The 21,466-nt window shown below is 48.9% G+C and overlaps 2 non-coding genes and 3 pseudogenes across 2 annotated transcripts; all 5 read left to right on the top strand.

Annotated features, from left to right (window-relative positions):
• Positions 1-2,117: 2,117 nt before the first annotated feature.
• Positions 2,118-2,307, top strand: LOC142653820 (U2 spliceosomal RNA). The gene has a single exon (XR_012848678.1). It is a non-coding gene; the product is annotated as a U2 spliceosomal RNA (small nuclear RNA).
• Positions 2,308-3,584: 1,277 nt separating this feature from the next.
• On the top strand, positions 3,585-3,654 carry LOC142654673 (U2 spliceosomal RNA; annotated as a pseudogene).
• Positions 3,655-10,956: 7,302 nt separating this feature from the next.
• LOC142654102 (U2 spliceosomal RNA) lies at positions 10,957-11,135 on the top strand (annotated as a pseudogene).
• A 6,623-nt stretch (positions 11,136-17,758) lies between these two features.
• LOC142654275 (U2 spliceosomal RNA) lies at positions 17,759-17,958 on the top strand. Its single transcript, XR_012848971.1, has one exon. It is a non-coding gene; the product is annotated as a U2 spliceosomal RNA (small nuclear RNA).
• Positions 17,959-19,235: 1,277 nt separating this feature from the next.
• Positions 19,236-19,305, top strand: LOC142654672 (U2 spliceosomal RNA; annotated as a pseudogene).
• Positions 19,306-21,466: the final 2,161 nt, after the last annotated feature.

The raw sequence follows: 21,466 nt of genomic DNA, 5'->3' as shown, positions 1-21,466 counted from the left end.
GTTTGTAAGGAAGTTTTGGAGAGAGGTAGGTTGTCAAAAAGTATGAGTGAAAGTGTGACTGTTCTTTTGTTTAAGAAGGGGGAGAAAAAGAGTTTAAAAAATTGGAGGCCGATAGCGCTCTTAAATTGCGATTACAAGATTATATCTAAGATTATTGCTAATAGGTTGAGAAGTGTGATTGACTGTATGGTTGGTGAAGAACAAATGTGTGCAGTGCCTGACAGGAGGATTTCTGAATGTTTGCTGGGTTTGAGAGATGTGTTGTGGGACTGTAAGGATAGGAAACAAGGTGTGGCTGTGATTACGGTTGATTTTGAGAAGGCGTATGATAGAGTTGTGCATGATTTTATGTTCAAGATTTTGAGGAAAATGGGTGTACCGGAGAGAATGGTTGGATGGATTCAGTGTTTATACAGAGATATAGGGAGTAGAATCCAGGTGAATGGTTTTCTGAGCGAGAAGGTGAGGATTATGTCAGGAGTTCGTCAAGGGTGTCCATTGTCACCAATTTTATTTGTTTGTGTGATTGAACCGTTGTTGGGTATGTTTAGGCGGGACAAGGTAATGCGGGGTGTAGAAATCCCTGGCAGTAAGGGGAGAGATGTGCGTGTGATTGGTTATATGGATGATGTCACGGTTGTGTGTAAATGTATGGCTGCTGTTAAGCGGGCTAAGTTGCTGATTGAATGTTTTTGTATGATGAGTGGGTTTAAGTTGAATGTGGATAAAAGTGGTTGTAAGTTTTTTGATGAATGGAAGGAAAATGACTTGTGTGGATGGCCAGTGAGACAAGGTGGGGTGGAAGTTCTGGGGGTGATTTTTGACAATGATTTGTATGGGAAAGAGAGTTGGGGGAGAGTTTTAGAACGGGTGAAAAATAAAACAAATTTTTGGTCTTTAAGGACTTTATCGATTGATGGGAGAGTTTTGGTGATTAAATCTGTGATTATTCCAATTTTGTTGTATATTAATTATGTTTTTCCTCCGCCTGACAGATGTCTGGCGAGAATCATCCGAGTAATTTTTTTGTTCCTTTGGAACTCAAAGATGGAGAAATTGAAGCGAGAGAAAGTGGTGAAGAGAAGAGTGAATGGTGGAAAAGGTCTGATGAATATTGAATGTTTTCTGGCGGTGAAGTATGTAAGTTTTTGTATGTCGATCAGTAAGAAGGAAAGTGTGTATGGTTGTATGGTGAAGTATTTGGCTGGAAGGGTGTTACTGAGATATAAATTAATGGTAAGGGATTTGAGGGAGCCAACAAGTTTTGGTACTCCATGGTTTTATATGAGGATTGATAGGTGCATTAGGAGGAACCACTTAGAGAATGTGACAGTGAATGATTGGTGTGAGAGCAAGAAAGTGATGAAAGTTTTGGAGTCAAGAGAGATGGTTGAATGTGTGGCTGGTTTGACTGAGAATGAGAGTAAAGCAGTGTGGAAGAATGTGCAAAGTAAAGAGTTAGTAAACAGGCAAAAGGATCTTGCTTGGATGACTGTGCATAGGTGTTTACCTACGCGCGAGTTTCAACGGAGAAGAAGGTTGGTAAACAGTGAGAACTGCCCCAGGGCAGGATGTGGTAGGTGTGAGAATTATGTTCATTTACTGTGGGAGTGTGAGTATGCTAAGAATGTATGGAAAGGGATGGGTAAATTGATTAAAGGTATAACTGGGGTTGAATTATTGACGTTTAATATGATGATGTTTGGGTTGTGTGGTGTGAATAGAGAGAAAGCTAGGTTGTTGTGGTTGATTGTAAATTGCGTAAAAGAAGTGTTGTGGGATGTCAGGAATATCTTAGTTTTTAAGCAAAAGGACGTTGAAGTGTATGAGTGTTTGGGCATGATCCGTGGACGTTTATTTCTGTATGTGTTATGTGACCGAAAAAGACTTGGCAGTGATGCCGAAGGAGTCTGGAAATACAAAAAATGGCGGTCATGGCTTATTAATTGAATTTAATGTGTTTTTTTTCTTTTCTTATAAGAATGGGTTTTTTTTGTTTTTTTGGGGAGGATACAATGTATTTGTGTTTGTATTTTTGAATATTTCTCTTTTAAAATGATGGATGTGTCTTTGAATATTTTGTTTTTGTACTTTTCATGACAAATGTATGAAATGTAATCTGACTTTATTTTCAATAAAAATTAAAAAAAAAAATCTGTTCTTATCAGTTTAATATCTGATACGTCCCCTATCTGGGGACCATATATTAAATGGATTTTTAGAACAGGGAGATGGAAATAGAGCTTGCTCTGTCCACTCCACGCATTGACCTGGTATTGCAGTATTTCCAGGACCGGTGCACCCTTCCCTTATGTGTTGACTAAAATCAGATTCCAAAAGTGCTATTTGTGTTTGCTATTGTTTTTGTCTTTCTGATGGGATCTCCCCTTTTAATCCCATTATTTCAACACCTGTTGGACAATGCATTTGTACAGTCATGTGTGATAATGAGCTAATTTATTAAATGCAATTAATTAATACATTGCCACCTCTTGTTGTGTGTGTGTGTGTCTTCTGTGTTTCTGTGTTTCCGGCATTTCACATTGGAACAGCTCATTCACCTTCCTTGTCTTCTCTCCGCCCTCCCTCCTAGGTAAGTTAAAGAGCTGCACCTGAGCCAGCCACTGATTGATGCAGCACCACAGTCAAATAGTGGAGTGGAGTGGAGTAGGGGAACAGCAAACAGCCATTAAAGCAGCCAGCCGCCTACCCGCCACAATGGACCTACCTGTGTACACTAGATGGATGTGATGGAATGTACTGTCGTCCCTACATTTCAAGAAGAAGTAAGAATTGCAGTTGCAACAAACCCTTGCTTGCCTACAAAGAGAGCAGCAATTTGGATTTGTTACTTTGTTACCTGGAAGAATAACAAACTGTGCAAGGATGGAGGTTGTAGGAGCAAGGAGAACAAGTTGTCTGTAAAGTTGGTGGATGCCTATTTTCCATTTTGCAGTCCCTTGTCTCCCTCTTGTGGCCTCCTGGAGGCAACTAGCTGTGCAAAAAAAAGACAGCCTGGCGGCCGGCTGTTGCAGTGTTGCCCTCTCAGGCAACACTGAGTGACTGACTGAGCCGCACCGTCTTATATAAAGTTCAGACGGAACTTTGCACGTGTCATAGTGGAGCCCTCAGGATTCCAGAGCCAGCTTTCTGACATCATAATGGGGCCTCAGAGATAAAAGCCTGGGCCCAGGCAGTGTTGGTCAGTGCTGCTCAGCAGGCAGCACTGGACTGGACTGGACTGGATTACAGCTGATACAAGGTGTGAAGGAACAAGGGGTGGCTGTGGGCATGCACTTGCTGCCGCTGCCAGTGTTTATCTGCATGGCAGGAGGGCATTTGGGCGTTGCCAGGAAGGCGTTTTTATGTAGATTCCTCCTCTTTCAGCACTGCATTGTGGTGCAAGCAAAAGAAGCAAATCCTGTGTAGCTTCCTCTCCGGCCTTTATTCACCTCCCGCTTAGTAGCTGTAAATGTGTGTGAGCCTGCAGGGCCCCATGGAATTGCCTAGGAGTAGGCTGAATCGCTGCAAGGGGTGAACAGCAGTATGGGACAGGCTCGGTCAACGGCCGGCCCATTCGGGTTATCGCTTCTCGGCCTTTTGGCTAAGATCAAGTGTAGTACCTGCTCAAGCTGAGGTTAGTAATCATCCCTGCCGGTGGTACGTGGGCCATCGTAGGGGGATGACAGAACGCCGAGGTGAGGGCAGGGAACCACAACGGTCATCGCTCTGGTGTACGCATTTGGTTTAAAGGTACCATTTGTAGGTGACCAGGCGACCGCCGGATCGAGGTCATTAGGCCGGGTAGTTTGGAAGCCCGAGTTGCTATGTGCCCCAGGGCTGGTGACCCTGGGGTGCCCTAACTCACTGGGGGTGGGATCCCACTGAGTGAAGGCACACTTGCACGCACTCTCTTTCACGCTATATGAGCACACACCTACCTTTATTCTCCCGGCCTTCTGGCTGGGAGATGAGGAATTTTTTTATACCTGGCGGATGTCCAGGCTGTATCACAGCGCACATCCACTTATTTAATTTTGTTTTTCACTGTGTGTTTGTCACGTTTGTCACAAGGATTTTGGGATGCGGTGCCCTTTTGGGACCCTCCTGAGGTCTAGGGGGAAAATGTGTGGCCTTCTGGTTCCTTTTTCCCCTGCAACCCGGCCTCCCTTCTTCGGAGGGGAGGTGCAACTAGGATGCAGGCTCCTAGGTGGACACTGGGGTGGCAGCCCAGGTAGAAGCCTAGGAGTGTGTTTGGGTCTCCCTAAGCTTCGGCGAGGGGGGACCATCGATCCTTGATCCTCTAGGCCTATGGTTTGGAGGGTCAGGGAATGGTTATGCGGGGCCTCTCTCTTTTAAGAGAAGGGCTGCGATAGACCGCATCCTTGTGCACTTTTTGTGTGGCACCTCTGCACTTTTTATGCACTTGGGTGATAGAAAGCACGACTCGGGCTTTCAAGTAAAAAAAAAAGAAAAAAAAAAAAAATCTGTTCTTATCAGTCCTTGTAAGGATAGATAGCTCGGAGAACCACGGGGGCTATAAACACTAGCTTAGCGATCCAAGAGCGTTCCAGACGAAGCCGGCGACGAACTGCGGAGAAGAACCACCGAAGACGAAGATCCAGAAGGGAGAAGCCGCCATCGGGGAAGAAGCTCCGGGAGATCGCTGCCGGGAAGAAGAAGGAGAACTGCGACAGAGACCTTCGGAGAAGAGCCGCTGCTGAAGGGGATCTTTGAAGAAGCTCGGCCGCAGAAGAAGCTCGACGAGGAACCGCTGCGGAAGAAATTTCGTGGAAGAACCTCGGCCAGCAAGGAGAAGATTTGCATAGCTCCGCCCCCTTCGGGAAAGAGCTATCGAAGATCCTCCCCAAGCGACAGGAACAGCTGGAAGAAGCCATGGCCTCAACCAGCAACCCTGCCACCCAGAAGAAGAAGGCTGATGGACCAGGTGAGCCGGCCCAGGCCAGGACATCTCCTCCTGAAGCCTCCTCAAGCCAACAGGCCACCAGGAAGCCGAACCAGGCTGCTCCAACCCTGGAGCCCTGGATGAAGCAGACGGTGGCCCTGAAGCTGAAGGAGGTGGACGGGAGAGTGCCGGACATGACGGAAGAAGTGTTCTGCCAGAAGATGCTCCTGGACCAGGGCTTTGCTAAGCCGGAGACCATCAGCATCCAGGCCTTCATGACCGGGATGTTCTTCGTGACCTTCGCTTCGATCAACATCTGCAGAAGGTACTGGGAGATGGTGAAAGCGGCGAGGCCTGAATCCCCTTTCTCTCGCTTTGTGGGCAACTGCCCTGTCCAAAGAGAGGAAAGGCGGGTGACGGTCTCAATGCGGAACCCACACACCCCCGGCAAAGACATCACCACGCTCCTGAAGCGGTTCTGCACAGTGGTGAGGGAACCCACCCACATCCTGAACGGACTCGGCTTCTGGACTGGCAAGTGGTCGGTAATCGTCCGACTGAACAAGGATTCCAGCGCGGAAGACGGCCTCCAACACCTGCCCCAGTCATTCTCGCTGGGCAACTCCTACGGCCTCATCTACTACCCGGACATGCCGCAGATCTGCAGGAGATGCAGCAAGAAGGGTCATTCGGTGAAGGACTGCAAGGAGGACGCCTGCAAGAACTGCCGGGTAACAGGACACGAGACCAAAGACTGCCCGAAACGGACAATGTGCAACCTCTGCGGACAAGCAGCCCACTCCTACAAGGACTGCCCGAAGAGGGATCGATCCTGGGCAACTGTAGCGGCGAAAGCTCCGGCCAGAGGGAACCCCGCCCCAGCCAGAGCTCCAGCGGCGCAGAAGACCGGGAATAAGAAGGATGGTAAGAAGACGACAGTCCCTCCCCCCCGTCTCCCGGCCCTCCCTCGCCCTACCCTTCCCACCCTCCCTCGCCCGGCCCTCCCCACCCCCCCGTCCCCAACCCCTGTCACCCCCACTGAGGCTCTCACCTTCTCCTACCCACCCATCTCAGTGGTCCTGTCACCTGCACCTCTCCCAACCCAGCCTCCCTTCTCCCCAGCTCCAGCAGCACTAACATCTTCCCCTCCAGCTGCTGGAGTCCTCTCCCTGGAGGATTTTCCCCCTCTTGTCTCCTCAGGTGCCATCCAGAGGAAGAGAAAGGTGAGGGACAGCCCAGCTGCTGAGTCCTCAAAGCGACAAGTCGTGGAAATCTGCGAAGATTCCCTTGCGCAGCAGGAGGAAATGGAGCAGATGGTGGAGGAACTCGTGTCTGAACCTGAGGTCATCGACTTCACAACAGACATCCAGGTGGCTACAATCCTGGAACAATTTTTGTCAGAGGGCCTGCTGGATCTTTCGGACCCGCCAGGAGAGGAGGATCCGCCCGACCGGACTGGTAACTAAGGTGTATCGTTTGCACTAACCTTCTTTATTCTCCCCCATGGCTGCTAAACTTAACATCTTTAGCCTCAATGTGAGGAGTGTTAGAGATAGGACTAGATGTCAGATGGTGCTAACTTTTCTTTCCAAGCAGTCGAGTGATGTATTTATGCTGCAGGAATGTACTCTCCCCTCTTCCAGGTCATACCATCATCTGGCCAGGCAGTGGACCCATGGCCCGTCCTACTGGTCTGGTGGGGGCGACTGTAAGTCTGCAGGGGTTGCCATCCTGATTAGGGGAAGCGTATTTACTGTTGACTCTGTCCAGGAGCTCGCCTGCGGCCGCTTGTTGGTCGTAGACGGTTCCTGGGCAGGAGAGCCGATTAGGCTCATCAACGTGTACGCTCCCCCTATGAAGGCTGAGCGCCTGGAACTATTCCAGACCCTGCGGACCCAGCTCGCCACCACTAGGGCAGTGGTGATGGCCGGGGACTTCAACTGCCCCATCGAAGAGGATGGACGAAGTTCCGGCACTTCAATCAAACTGGATGTCAGTTCCAAACTGCTTATCGAGATGGTAACCGAAGCATCCTTGCAGGACGTTGTGGGCTCCATGGGGATCGGCTCTGTGAACTATTCATGGAGCCGACCCGATGGCTCACTTCGTTCTCGGATTGACTTTGTGTTCACCTCCCGGGCAGTCAAGCAGCATGGGCACTCCATGGTCCCCTGCTTCTTCTCTGACCACAGGGCCATTCTCTTCCAGGGTGCCATCGGCCACGGTTTTCCTCCCGGCCCTGGCTCCTGGAAGCTGAATTGTGCCCTGCTGGAAAGAGAGGAGGTACTGGCGGAACTTAGAGACGCCTATATTGTTTGGAGGAATGATAAAGTTTTCTTTGACAAAACCTGTGACTGGTGGGAATATGTTAAAGTTGAATTTCGTTGTTTCTTTCAGGCAAAAAGTCGCCAACAGGCGTGTGAGAGGAAGAGAGACTTCAGAGAGATGCAGCGTCAGCTGCGATCCCTGCAAGACCTCCTTCAATGCGGCTGGGACGTCAGGAAGGAGCTGGAGGAAGCCAAAAAGGGCCTGAAAAGGCACTTTGAGGAGGAATCCAAGCGAATTGTCTTTCGTTCCAAGGTGGAGAACCTGGAGAAGGGTGAGAAATGTAACTCGTTCTTTTTCAGGAAACTCCATGCCGGCCACACGCCCCTGAAGGAACTCCGAGATGAGACCGGAAACATGCATTCTGGGAAGAAGGAGGTGATGGGAGTCGTCACAGACTACTACCGAAGCCTCTACTCCCGGAAAACCACTGACCCCGAAGCCGCCGATAAATTCCTGTCAGGTATCACTAATCATCTTGATCCTGCAGGTACGGAGGCTATGGATGTACCCCTGACGGTGGAGGAACTGCTCTCTGCCGCTAAATCCTTCAGACCCGGCAGGACCCCGGGCAGTGATGGTCTCCCAGCAGAGCTCTATGTAGCGCTGGGGGACTTGATCTGTCCGGACCTGCTGGAGCTCTATGAGGAGATGGTGGTGGAGGGTAGAATGCCACCGTCCTTGAGAGAAGGCATGATCACGATCTTGTATAAGCGGAAGGGGGAGAGATGTGACCTGAAAAACTGGCGTCCCATCTCTCTCCTGAACGTGGACTACAAGATCCTCGCCAAAGTATTGGCCAACAGACTGAAGGTTGTCATCGGACGGATCATCGGATCGGACCAAACCTGCGGCATTCCTGGCCGTAGGGTGGCCGACAGTCTTGCCCTGGTGAGGGACACGGTGCATTACATGCAAAGCCGCCGTACACACGCGGCCCTGGTCAGTCTGGACCAGGAGAAGGCTTTTGACCGGGTCTCTCACGAATTCATGGGTAAGGCTCTGCGTAGGCTGCGGCTTGGCAGGTTGTTCTGTTTGTATGTTAACCTGATGTATTGCGACATTTACAGCTCGGTGCTGGTGAACGGCTGGAAGACTGACCCCTTTCCTGTATCGTCGGGGGTTAGACAAGGCTGTCCTCTTTCACCTCTCCTTTTTGTTTGTGTTATAGAGCTCTTCGCAGAGGCTATCCGGCAGAATGGAGAGATCAGAGGGATCACCGCACCAGGTCCAGGACACTTCGAGGTCAAATGCTCGCTGTACATGGACGACGTGACCGTCTTCTGCACTGACCAGAGTTCGGTGACTGCACTCGTCCAGACCTGCGAGGAGTTCGGACGCGCTTCAGGGGCAAAAGTCAACTGCGGGAAGTCGGAAGCCATGCTCTTCGGAAAGTGGTACCTGCCTTCTCCTGCCTCCTTCCCGTTTACTATCAAGCCGGACTTCATCAAAATTCTGGGAGTCTGGTTCGGTAAGGAAGGTGCAGCCCTAAAGTCGTGGGAAGAACGCTTGGCCAAAGTCAACCAAAGGATCGGACTGTGGAGCCTCAGACAACTCACTATTGAGGGCAAAGCAATGGTCCTGCGTAACGAAGTCTTGCCTGTGCTACAATACACTGCACAGGCATGGCCCCCTCTTGCCACCGTCTCGAGGGCCATTACCAGGACTGTGTTTCGCTTCATCTGGGGCTCGAAAATGGACAGAGTAAAGCGGACTGTTATGTACAAGGAGCCCCGCAAAGGTGGGAAGGGTATACCCGACATTCCCACTCTGCTGCGGATCGCTTTTGTATGTGACTGTGTTCGTAGGACTCTGAGGACAGCAAACGGCTCTGCGGGCAAGGCCATGTCCCGCTACTTCCTCCTTCCCCTCTGGCGAGGTTTTGGCTGGGACAAGTGGGACAGCTCCTTCCCTTACAACTGGCACGCTCCCTGGTTCTACGGAGATGTCGTCCGGTTTGTGAGGGAGCATCAACTGGAGGGTCTTAAGCCCGACTTGTGGAAACCTAAGACGATCCACAAGCACATCAGAGCAAAGGACTCACTGGAGTCTGTTCCAGGGCTTCATGCCGACACGTTGGAGACTGTTTGGACTAACGTGTCATCTGGCAGGTTGACCAACGGGCACAAGGACATTTCATGGATGGCCATCCAGGGAGGACTGCCTCTTAGGTCATTCATGCATGCCCGCAACCTGTGCAAGACCCGGTACTGCCCCAGGTGCCCCTTCACGGAGGAAACATCTTTGCACATTTTCTGGCAGTGCCCCTTTGCACAGGGTCTGTTGAAAGCCTTGGAACATGAACTCAAGGACTCAGTACCCAGGAACAGACTGTCGTACCGCTCGGTACTTTATGGACTATTTCCTGGGAATACCACGGATGGAGCAATCCAGGAAGCCTGGCGCCTTATGAACTGCTTTAAGGACGCTATATGGTTTGCCAGGAACCGTCTGATTTTGCGGAGAGAGAGTGTGTCCGTCCAGGACTGCCGCAGGCTGATCCACAGCCTGCTCAGAGACTATTCCACCTGGGACAGCCCGGACGTCGATGAGGAAGAGGACTGATACTCCCCTTCCCCCCACTCTCCCTTCTTGTGTGTTGTCTTTCAATAAAGCTTCGGGCCTGTGATTTCCCCCTTCCCTATCCCCTCCTACCCACTCCCCTATCCCATCACTTGTCTGTAATGCTTTGTTGTTTGGCTTTAGTGAATGCAAGAATGTTAGTGTAGCATGTGGTGTAATGTATAGCATAGGCTAGCCTGTACTGTGTATTATACTGTCATGTTATGTTTGACGACTGTTATTATTTATTATTTACTGCTTCATGGCTTGCGCTGCGTCGCAGTAATGTTTGTATGATGACGATTGATTGTCAATAAAGCAATTTTCAATCAAAAAAAAAAAACCTGCTCAAGCTGAGGTTAGTAATCATCCCTGCCGGTGGTACGTGGGCCATCGTAGGGGGATGACAGAACGCCGAGGTGAGGGCAGGGAACCACAACGGTCATCGCTCTGGTGTACGCATTTGGTTTAAAGGTACCATTTGTAGGTGACCAGGCGACCGCCGGATCGAGGTCAGGAGGTCGGGTAGTTTGAAAGCCCGAGTTGCTATGTGCCCCAGGGCTGGTGACCCTGGGGTGCCCTAACTCACTGGGGGTGGGATCCCACTGAGTGAAGGCACACTTGCACGCACTCTTCTTTCACACTTTTAAGCACACACCTTTATTCTCCCGGCCTTCTGGCTGGGAGATGAGGAATTTTTATATACCTGGCGGATGTCCAGGCTGTATCACAGCGCACATCCACTTATTTAATTTTGTTTTTCACTGTGTGTTTGTCACGTTTGTCACAAGGATTTTGGGATGCGGTGCCCTTTTGGGACCCTCCTGAGGTCTAGGGGGAAAATGTGTGGCCTTCTGGTTCCTTTTTCCCCTGCAACCCGGCCTCCCTTCTTCGGAGGGGAGGTGCAACTAGGATGCAGGCTCCTAGGTGGACACTGGGGTGGCAGCCCAGGTAGAAGCCTAGGAGTGTGTTTGGGTCTCCCTAAGCTTCGGCGAGGGGGGACCATCGATCCTTGATCCTCTAGGCCTATGGTTTGGAGGGTCAGGGAATGGTTATGCGGGGCCTCTCTCTTTTAAGAGAAGGGCTGCGATAGACCGCATCCTTGTGCACTTTTTGTGTGGCACCTCTGCACTTTTTATGCACTTGGGTGATAGAAAGCACGGCTCGGGCTTTCAATAAAAAAAAAAAATCTGTTCTTATCAGTTTAATATCTGATACGTCCCCTATCTGGGGACTATATATTAAATGGATTTTTAGAACAGGGAGATGGAAATAGAGCTTGCTCTGTCCACTCCACGCATTGACCTGGTATTGCAGTATTTCCAGGACCGGTGCACCCTTCCCTTATGTGTTGACTAAAATCAGATTCCAAAAGTGCTATTTGTGTTTGCTATTGTTTTTGTCTTTCTGATGGGATCTCCCCTTTTAATCCCATTATTTCAACACCTGTTGGACAATGCATTTGTACAGTCATGTGTGATAATGAGCTAATTTATTAAATGCAATTAATTAATACATTGCCACCTCTTGTTGTGTGTGTGTGTGTCTTCTGTGTTTCTGTGTTTCCGGCATTTCACATTGGAACAGCTCATTCACCTTCCTTGTCTTCTCTCCGCCCTCCCTCCTAGGTAAGTTAAAGAGCTGCACCTGAGCCAGCCACTGATTGATGCAGCACCACAGTCAAATAGTGGAGTGGAGTGGAGTAGGGGAACAGCAAACAGCCATTAAAGCAGCCAGCCGCCTACCCGCCACAATGGACCTACCTGTGTACACTAGATGGATGTGATGGAATGTACTGTCGTCCCTACATTTCAAGAAGAAGTAAGAATTGCAGTTGCAACAAACCCTTGCTTGCCTACAAAGAGAGCAGCAATTTGGATTTGTTACTTTGTTACCTGGAAGAATAACAAACTGTGCAAGGATGGAGGTTGTAGGAGCAAGGAGAACAAGTTGTCTGTAAAGTTGGTGGATGCCTATTTTCCATTTTGCAGTCCCTTGTCTCCCTCTTGTGGCCTCCTGGAGGCAACTAGCTGTGCAAAAAAAAGACAGCCTGGCGGCCGGCTGTTGCAGTGTTGCCCTCTCAGGCAACACTGAGTGACTGACTGAGCCGCACCGTCTTATATAAAGTTCAGACGGAACTTTGCACGTGTCATAGTGGAGCCCTCAGGATTCCAGAGCCAGCTTTCTGACATCATAATGGGGCCTCAGAGATAAAAGCCTGGGCCCAGGCAGTGTTGGTCAGTGCTGCTCAGCAGGCAGCACTGGACTGGACTGGACTGGATTACAGCTGATACAAGGTGTGAAGGAACAAGGGGTGGCTGTGGGCATGCACTTGCTGCCGCTGCCAGTGTTTATCTGCATGGCAGGAGGGCATTTGGGCGTTGCCAGGAAGGCGTTTTTATGTAGATTCCTCCTCTTTCAGCACTGCATTGTGGTGCAAGCAAAAGAAGCAAATCCTGTGTAGCTTCCTCTCCGGCCTTTATTCACCTCCCGCTTAGTAGCTGTAAATGTGTGTGAGCCTGCAGGGCCCCATGGAATTGCCTAGGAGTAGGCTGAATCGCTGCAAGGGGTGAACAGCAGTATGGGACAGGCTCGGTCAACGGCCGGCCCATTCGGGTTATCGCTTCTCGGCCTTTTGGCTAAGACCAAGTGTATTTATACAGGAGGTTTTTAGTCAGAAGGTGCTCAGGTACCCTCTCTCTCGGCCTCGGGGGATCGTCCAGGTTCGCCTGGACTTCACCCCCGTGCTGCTATTTGGGAGAGAGGCTTAGTCCTGAGCAACGAGTTGCGATCCCCCCCCAGCCCTTTGGTAAGTCTCAGGACCCCATAGGGCGCAGCTTTTTGCTGTGCGGTTCGGCCTGGCCACGGAAATGGCAGGCGAGCCAGATGCGGTGCCGGTGTATGCCCGGCTAAGGAACTCTGCCCGATTTATCGTGGCAGAGGGTGGAGGCGGTCCACGTGGCGTAAAGTTCTTGGTCCACAAGATCTTGGAAGAACTACTGGCGGTCCACAAGAACGAGATTTTGGCAATCCAGGACTACCCGAAACGAGGAATTTTCGATGTCACCTTTATGGGAGAAGGAATCCTCCGTGATGCCATGGACCGAGCTGAGAGGAGAAAAGGTGAACTCGTGGTAGCGGGAGTCCAGGTAGTAGAACATGCCTTCGAAATTACGAAACTCGTGGTGATTAAAATGTACTCCCCATATGTGAAGGATATGGAAGTGGCAGCATTCTTAGCTGCCTACTTCAAGAATGTCAAACTGTTGGGGAGAGTTATGAACGAGTGTGGAGTGTGGACCGTCAAGTGGAAGTTCTTAGTAACATTGATAAAGGACCCCTCCACCCAAGAAACGAGATTACCACCGGCTCGTTTTAAAATTGGAAATGTGAATGGCGACCTCTATTTTTCAGGGATGCCAAACTTCTGCAGGGCCTGCGGTACCTATGGACATACCAGTTTTAACTGCGATGTCACCTGTAGAAACTGTGGAAGCAAAGAGCACAATATGAGAGAGTGCACACAAGAGAAAAAATGTAATTTTTGCCAAAAAACTGGTCATCTGTACTATTCTTGTCCCCATAGGTACCGAGGCGAAGAAAATGAGCAACCCGAGGCGCCCCCACGTGCTCCACCAGCAGACCAGTCCCACCCCCTGGGAGAGGAGCATGCCGGGGCAGCGAAGGAGCAGCGAGGCACCTGGGCTTCAGTGGTGCGAAGTAATGGAGCCAAAGCGGGTGCCTCGCGGCCAGCAACCTCTGAGGAAAGGATGGAGCCCAATGCCAAAGAAAAAAGGCAATCTAAGAGGAAGGCGGAAAAGGAGCAGGCCACCGATGATACTGGGGCATCCCAGAGGGCTGGTTGTCCAGTGGGTGCCGGGCCTGCTCCTGTACCTGGGTCTCAGGAGTCTGACTCCGAGCAGGAGAACTGGGTAGCGGTGGGTCCCCGAAAAAAGGGAAAACAGGAGCGTGCTGGTAGGAGGGAATCAGGGGAGGAGCAGATGAACACAACCGTGAAAAAAAGTGAGCCTCCTCCTAGGACCACCTCCTCGCCTGACCTGGTGAGGAGGGTGGGCACTGTTCCCTCCCAGATACCGGACACCCCGCCATGTGCGCAACCTCCCCCTCTAAGACGGCGTCATCAGAGCCTGGGGGGAGAGGCGGGGCCCTTGGGGGACCCACCCGAAATGGACCTACGTGGTCACCCAGTTGAGACCCAGGTGACGCTAGGCGAGATTGGGCTCCCCTTGTATGAGATAAGAGTTGCTGGCACGGCCCTCAGTGAAGGTAGTTCCTCTCCCTTTTCGTCCCTCTTTGCAGGCGATTCGGACGAGGGTGGGGATATGAGCGCAAACGAGAGTTCTGGTAATGCTGGTGGAGGAAATGTCTGATTTTAAGTTCCACGAATATTTATTATTTTAAAATCAAGACGTTATTTTAATCTCCACAATGTCAGAAGTAAAGGGAATCTCCCTCAACGTGAGGGGCGCCAAGTCCAAAGTTAGAAGGGTTGCTCTCTTCAGCTTTTTAGCTGGCCTGGCAGCCTCTGTTTTTTTCCTGCAGGAGTGCGGCATTCCCCATACGATGAAGTACCATAAATACCAAGAGGATTGGAAGTATGGTCCATCAGTCTGGTCTGGATCTAACGAGTCCAGATCAGCAGGGGTCGCCATTCTTTTTAAGGGAAATGTTTTAATCGATTTTATCCAAGAGATTCTTCCAGGACGTATTTTATTGGTTAAGGCTTTTATTGACGGTGTGAAATGGCAGTTTTTAAATTTTTACGGCTCACCAGATAAAAATGAAAGAGCAGAAATGTTAGCGATTTTACCTCTTTTTATTAACACGACTGAGCCTTTTATCCTCGCAGGTGATTTTAATTGTATCCTGAGGGGGGAACGCCGGCTTACCAGCGCTACAAGCAGAAACTATGACAAGACCTCTGGACTGCTCAAAGATATGGTGGGTGATTTTAAATTAAAAGACATTTATAAAGAGTGTAACAGGAGCAGTCCAGAGGAAGCCGGCGTTACCTGGAGCAACGCCACCTGTAGCTCCAGGATAGATTTTATATTTTGTAATGAGAATCTACTGCCTTTTAAATGTGAAGTTTTAACCAATATTTTTTCCGATCACAAGCTTTTATCATTTTATGTAAAGCGTGATTTTAATAACATTATTAGTAAAAAGTCCTGGAAGTTAAATGTTTCCCTTTTAGATGATCCACAGGTTTTTACAGATTTTACTGAATTTTACAAAGAGAGTAGGCGGGTGAGAGACACACGGGCTCCCATCACCGCATGGTGGGAGAAAATGAAAAGGAAAATAAAAGAATTTTTTATTAAAAAAAGCGTGGCGAAAGCTAGAGAGAAGCAAGCTTTTTTTAAAATTCTCAACACCCGCCTACAGACCCTGTACAAGATGAGAGAACACGAGATAGAGGTACAAGACGACATCGCCAACTTAAAAAAAGAGATAGCTCAGTGCCTGGAGCAGAAAGGTAAAGAAATTATATTTCGTTCTAAAGTACAGCACGTGGAAGAGAACGAGACCTGCTCCAGGTACTTTTTTAAGAAAATGAACAATAAAAAAGCTATTCTTAAAAATATTGATGGGGTGTCGGATGTACAGGGTCTTTTAAGTAAAGTTCATGAGTTTTATACTGACCTTTTTAATGTGAAAACTGTGGATCGTGATTTTATGCGTGACTCGCTGAAGGAGATTACCACTGTTTTAGACCCTGTCTCCCAGAATTTTTTATTGCAGGAACTGTCGGAGCAGGAGATTTTAGAGACAGTGAAGAGTTTTAAAGCAGGTAAAGTTCCTGGCCCGGACGGTATACCCAGCGAGTTTTATGTCAAATTTTATGATATTTTAAAAGATGATCTCCTAAACCTTTTTACCGAAGTCTTTCATTCCAAGATGCTGCCTAAGTCCTGGCGGAAGGGTGAGGTCTCCTTGCTATACAAAAAAGGTGACATCGCAGTTTTAGAGAATTGGAGACCAATAACCCTTCTGAATAGTGACTACAAAATAATGGCAAAACTATGTGCAAACCGTTTAAAAGCCATAGTACCCCACATCATACACTCTAACCAGGTGTGTGGGGTGCCAGGCCGCAGCATCTGGGATAATATTAATTTAATAAAAGATGCGATTGAAGACACAAAATCTAGAAACGGAAAATTAGCCATTTTATCCATAGATTTTCAAAAAGCTTTCGACCGAGTATCGCACTTTTATCTTTTTAAGGTTTTAGAGCGGATGGGTATACCTGAAGGTTTTTTACTATCTATTAAAGCCTTTTATAAAGATTGCACAAGCAAAATTTTAGTAAATGGTTTTAAGACACAGGACGTTCTTTTAAACTCTGGGGTGAAGCAGGGGTGTCCCTTGTCCCCACTGCTTTTCATATGTGCACTAGAGCCTCTGCTATGCGCAATACGCCGTGATAAACAAATACGTGGGGTCCCCCTGCCAGGGGGAGGCGGCATAGAGGCTAAAGCAGTGGGGTACATGGATGATGTGGCGATACTTTGTAGGGACACCCTGTCGCTTCAGAAAGCCCTAAAACAAATTGAGTTTTATTGCTGTGCTTCCGGTTTTAGAATAAATTTCAGCAAAAGTAATATTTTAAGAATAGGAAGCATGGTTTTTAGAGACGTACCCGTTCCTGTGTCAGATACTATTAAAGTTTTAGGTATCTCCTTCAGTGAGCACGACAATGGTTTTATAAGTTGGGACATGGTGGCGCAGAAGGTAAACAATAAAATTTGTATGTGGAATATGAGGAAACTCACCATGGAGGGAAAAATTTTAATCATAAAAATGGTCATTTTACCCCTTCTTTTATATACAAGCATGGTGTTCCCTCCCCCAACAGTTTTATTACAAAAAATAACAAAAGCATGTTTTACCTTCTTTTGGAGTTCCAGGATGGAGAAATTGAAACGAGAAACGGTAATAAAGTCCAAACTAAAGGGTGGCAAAGATTTTCCTGATTTTAATAGGTTTCTTTTAATTAAGTTCTTTAGTTTCTGTTTTAATTCCCTTTTTAAAGAGCACTATTGGTCTTACTTTTTACGTTTTAATACTGGGTTTTTTATGCGGAGGTTTGGTTGGTTTAACATAATTTTATCCTCACCATACGCTTTTAAATTACCAGCAAACTACGTAATTTTAGAAAAAATAGTGGCTCTCTTCAATTTAAAAGGGAAGACCGTGAATGAACTTAAGAATAGCAAAAAACTAATAAAAGACCTGAGAGAGAGCGAGACGGTCAGCAATGTGGAGAATTTTAATACACAACGATGTGCTTTTATTTTCAAAATGATTAATGTGTTTTATCTTTTTAATACACAGATGGACCTGGCCTGGAGCTGCGTTCATCAATGTCTTCCATGCCGGGCATTCCAGTACAGAAGAGGATTCGCGAGGTCTGCCGTCTGCCCGAGGGAAGGCTGCCAGGCCGAGGAGACGATAAGACATATTTTTTGGACATGTGACTTTGCAAAAGAATTTTGGAAAAAAATATTCCCTCTTTTGGTGAAGATGGCAGACCTAAAGGACTTAAACTATGAGGATATTTTATATGGACTTTTTGGATGCCCAACCGCGAATCAGAAAATAATTGCATGGAAGACGATGAATTGCGCCAAAGAAGCTCTGTGGAAGGCCAGGAACATCCTTCTTTTTAAGCACGACGTTTTATCGATTGATGATGTTTTAGGTCTTTGTTTTAGTGAAATGTATATTTATTTTTTATTAGACAAAAAAAGGAATGCCACCCTTCTAAATAAATGGTTTGTGACTGCTTGGAACTCCAAATAAATAAAGATTTGCCCCATGTCCCCCTACATACATTTTATGAAAATTTGATTTTACTATTGTTACAATGTAAAAATTCTTTGTATATATTTATGTAACTAAAATGTGTTTTATTGTAAAATTGAAATTTTTATAAATAAATCATTGACACCCCCGCGAGGGGGTAGCCAACTGAAAAAAAAAAATCTGTTCTTATCAGTTTAATATCTGATACGTCCCCTATCTGGGGACCATATATTAAATGGATTTTTAGAACAGGGAGATGGAAATAGAGCTTGCTCTGTCCACTCCACGCATTGACCTGGTATTGCAGTATTTCCAGGACCGGTGCACCCTTCCCTTATGTGTTGACTAAAATCAGATTCCAAAAGTGCTATTTGTGTTTGCTATTGTTTTTGTCTTTCTGATGGGATCTCCCCTTTTAATCCCATTATTTCAACACCTGTTGGACAATGCATTTGTACAGTCATGTGTGATAATGAGCTAATTTATTAAATGCAATTAATTAATACATTGCCACCTCTTGTTGTGTGTGTGTGTGTCTTCTGTGTTTCTGTGTTTCCGGCATTTCACATTGGAACAGCTCATTCACCTTCCTTGTCTTCTCTCCGCCCTCCCTCCTAGGTAAGTTAAAGAGCTGCACCTGAGCCAGCCACTGATTGATGCAGCACCACAGTCAAATAGTGGAGTGGAGTGGAGTAGGGGAACAGCAAACAGCCATTAAAGCAGCCAGCCGCCTACCCGCCACAATGGACCTACCTGTGTACACTAGATGGATGTGATGGAATGTACTGTCGTCCCTACATTTCAAGAAGAAGTAAGAATTGCAGTTGCAACAAACCCTTGCTTGCCTACAAAGAGAGCAGCAATTTGGATTTGTTACTTTGTTACCTGGAAGAATAACAAACTGTGCAAGGATGGAGGTTGTAGGAGCAAGGAGAACAAGTTGTCTGTAAAGTTGGTGGATGCCTATTTTCCATTTTGCAGTCCCTTGTCTCCCTCTTGTGGCCTCCTGGAGGCAACTAGCTGTGCAAAAAAAAGACAGCCTGGCGGCCGGCTGTTGCAGTGTTGCCCTCTCAGGCAACACTGAGTGACTGACTGAGCCGCACCGTCTTATATAAAGTTCAGACGGAACTTTGCACGTGTCATAGTGGAGCCCTCAGGATTCCAGAGCCAGCTTTCTGACATCATAATGGGGCCTCAGAGATAAAAGCCTGGGCCCAGGCAGTGTTGGTCAGTGCTGCTCAGCAGGCAGCACTGGACTGGACTGGACTGGATTACAGCTGATACAAGGTGTGAAGGAACAAGGGGTGGCTGTGGGCATGCACTTGCTGCCGCTGCCAGTGTTTATCTGCATGGCAGGAGGGCATTTGGGCGTTGCCAGGAAGGCGTTTTTATGTAGATTCCTCCTCTTTCAGCACTGCATTGTGGTGCAAGCAAAAGAAGCAAATCCTGTGTAGCTTCCTCTCCGGCCTTTATTCACCTCCCGCTTAGTAGCTGTAAATGTGTGTGAGCCTGCAGGGCCCCATGGAATTGCCTAGGAGTAGGCTGAATCGCTGCAAGGGGTGAACAGCAGTATGGGACAGGCTCGGTCAACGGCCGGCCCATTCGGGTTATCGCTTCTCGGCCTTTTGGCTAAGATCAAGTGTAGTACCTGCTCAAGCTGAGGTTAGTAATCATCCCTGCCGGTGGTACGTGGGCCATCGTAGGGGGATGACAGAACGCCGAGGTGAGGGCAGGGAACCACAACGGTCATCGCTCTGGTGTACGCATTTGGTTTAAAGGTACCATTTGTAGGTGACCAGGCGACCGCCGGATCGAGGTCATTAGGCCGGGTAGTTTGGAAGCCCGAGTTGCTATGTGCCCCAGGGCTGGTGACCCTGGGGTGCCCTAACTCACTGGGGGTGGGATCCCACTGAGTGAAGGCACACTTGCACGCACTCTCTTTCACGCTATATGAGCACACACCTACCTTTATTCTCCCGGCCTTCTGGCTGGGAGATGAGGAATTTTTTTATACCTGGCGGATGTCCAGGCTGTATCACAGCGCACATCCACTTATTTAATTTTGTTTTTCACTGTGTGTTTGTCACGTTTGTCACAAGGATTTTGGGATGCGGTGCCCTTTTGGGACCCTCCTGAGGTCTAGGGGGAAAATGTGTGGCCTTCTGGTTCCTTTTTCCCCTGCAACCCGGCCTCCCTTCTTCGGAGGGGAGGTGCAACTAGGATGCAGGCTCCTAGGTGGACACTGGGGTGGCAGCCCAGGTAGAAGCCTAGGAGTGTGTTTGGGTCTCCCTAAGCTTCGGCGAGGGGGGACCATCGATCCTTGATCCTCTAGGCCTATGGTTTGGAGGGTCAGGGAATGGTTATGCGGGGCCTCTCTCTTTTAAGAGAAGGGCTGCGATAGACCGCATCCTTGTGCACTTTTTGTGTGGCACCTCTGCACTTTTTATGCACTTGGGTGATAGAAAGCACGACTCGGGCTTTCAAGTAAAAAAAAAAGAAAAAAAAAAAAAATCTGTTCTTATCAGTCCTTGTAAGGATAGATAGCTCGGAGAACCACGGGGGCTATAAACACTAGCTTAGCGATCCAAGAGCGTTCCAGACGAAGCCGGCGACGAACTGCGGAGAAGAACCACCGAAGACGAAGATCCAGAAGGGAGAAGCCGCCATCGGGGAAGAAGCTCCGGGAGATCGCTGCCGGGAAGAAGAAGGAGAACTGCGACAGAGACCTTCGGAGAAGAGCCGCTGCTGAAGGGGATCTTTGAAGAAGCTCGGCCGCAGAAGAAGCTCGACGAGGAACCGCTGCGGAAGAAATTTCGTGGAAGAACCTCGGCCAGCAAGGAGAAGATTTGCATAGCTCCGCCCCCTTCGGGAAAGAGCTATCGAAGATCCTCCCCAAGCGACAGGAACAGCTGGAAGAAGCCATGGCCTCAACCAGCAACCCTGCCACCCAGAAGAAGAAGGCTGATGGACCAGGTGAGCCGGCCCAGGCCAGGACATCTCCTCCTGAAGCCTCCTCAAGCCAACAGGCCACCAGGAAGCCGAACCAGGCTGCTCCAACCCTGGAGCCCTGGATGAAGCAGACGGTGGCCCTGAAGCTGAAGGAGGTGGACGGGAGAGTGCCGGACATGACGGAAGAAGTGTTCTGCCAGAAGATGCTCCTGGACCAGGGCTTTGCTAAGCCGGAGACCATCAGCATCCAGGCCTTCATGACCGGGATGTTCTTCGTGACCTTCGCTTCGATCAACATCTGCAGAAGGTACTGGGAGATGGTGAAAGCGGCGAGGCCTGAATCCCCTTTCTCTCGCTTTGTGGGCAACTGCCCTGTCCAAAGAGAGGAAAGGCGGGTGACGGTCTCAATGCGGAACCCACACACCCCCGGCAAAGACATCACCACGCTCCTGAAGCGGTTCTGCACAGTGGTGAGGGAACCCACCCACATCCTGAACGGACTCGGCTTCTGGACTGGCAAGTGGTCGGTAATCGTCCGACTGAACAAGGATTCCAGCGCGGAAGACGGCCTCCAACACCTGCCCCAGTCATTCTCGCTGGGCAACTCCTACGGCCTCATCTACTACCCGGACATGCCGCAGATCTGCAGGAGATGCAGCAAGAAGGGTCATTCGGTGAAGGACTGCAAGGAGGACGCCTGCAAGAACTGCCGGGTAACAGGACACGAGACCAAAGACTGCCCGAAACGGACAATGTGCAACCTCTGCGGACAAGCAGCCCACTCCTACAAGGACTGCCCGAAGAGGGATCGATCCTGGGCAACTGTAGCGGCGAAAGCTCCGGCCAGAGGGAACCCCGCCCCAGCCAGAGCTCCAGCGGCGCAGAAGACCG

This window comes from Rhinoderma darwinii, chromosome 5 (assembly GCF_050947455.1).
Source record: "Rhinoderma darwinii isolate aRhiDar2 chromosome 5, aRhiDar2.hap1, whole genome shotgun sequence".
Lineage (NCBI taxonomy): Eukaryota > Metazoa > Chordata > Amphibia > Anura > Rhinodermatidae > Rhinoderma > Rhinoderma darwinii.
This window is presented reverse-complemented; position numbering and strand designations above follow the sequence as displayed.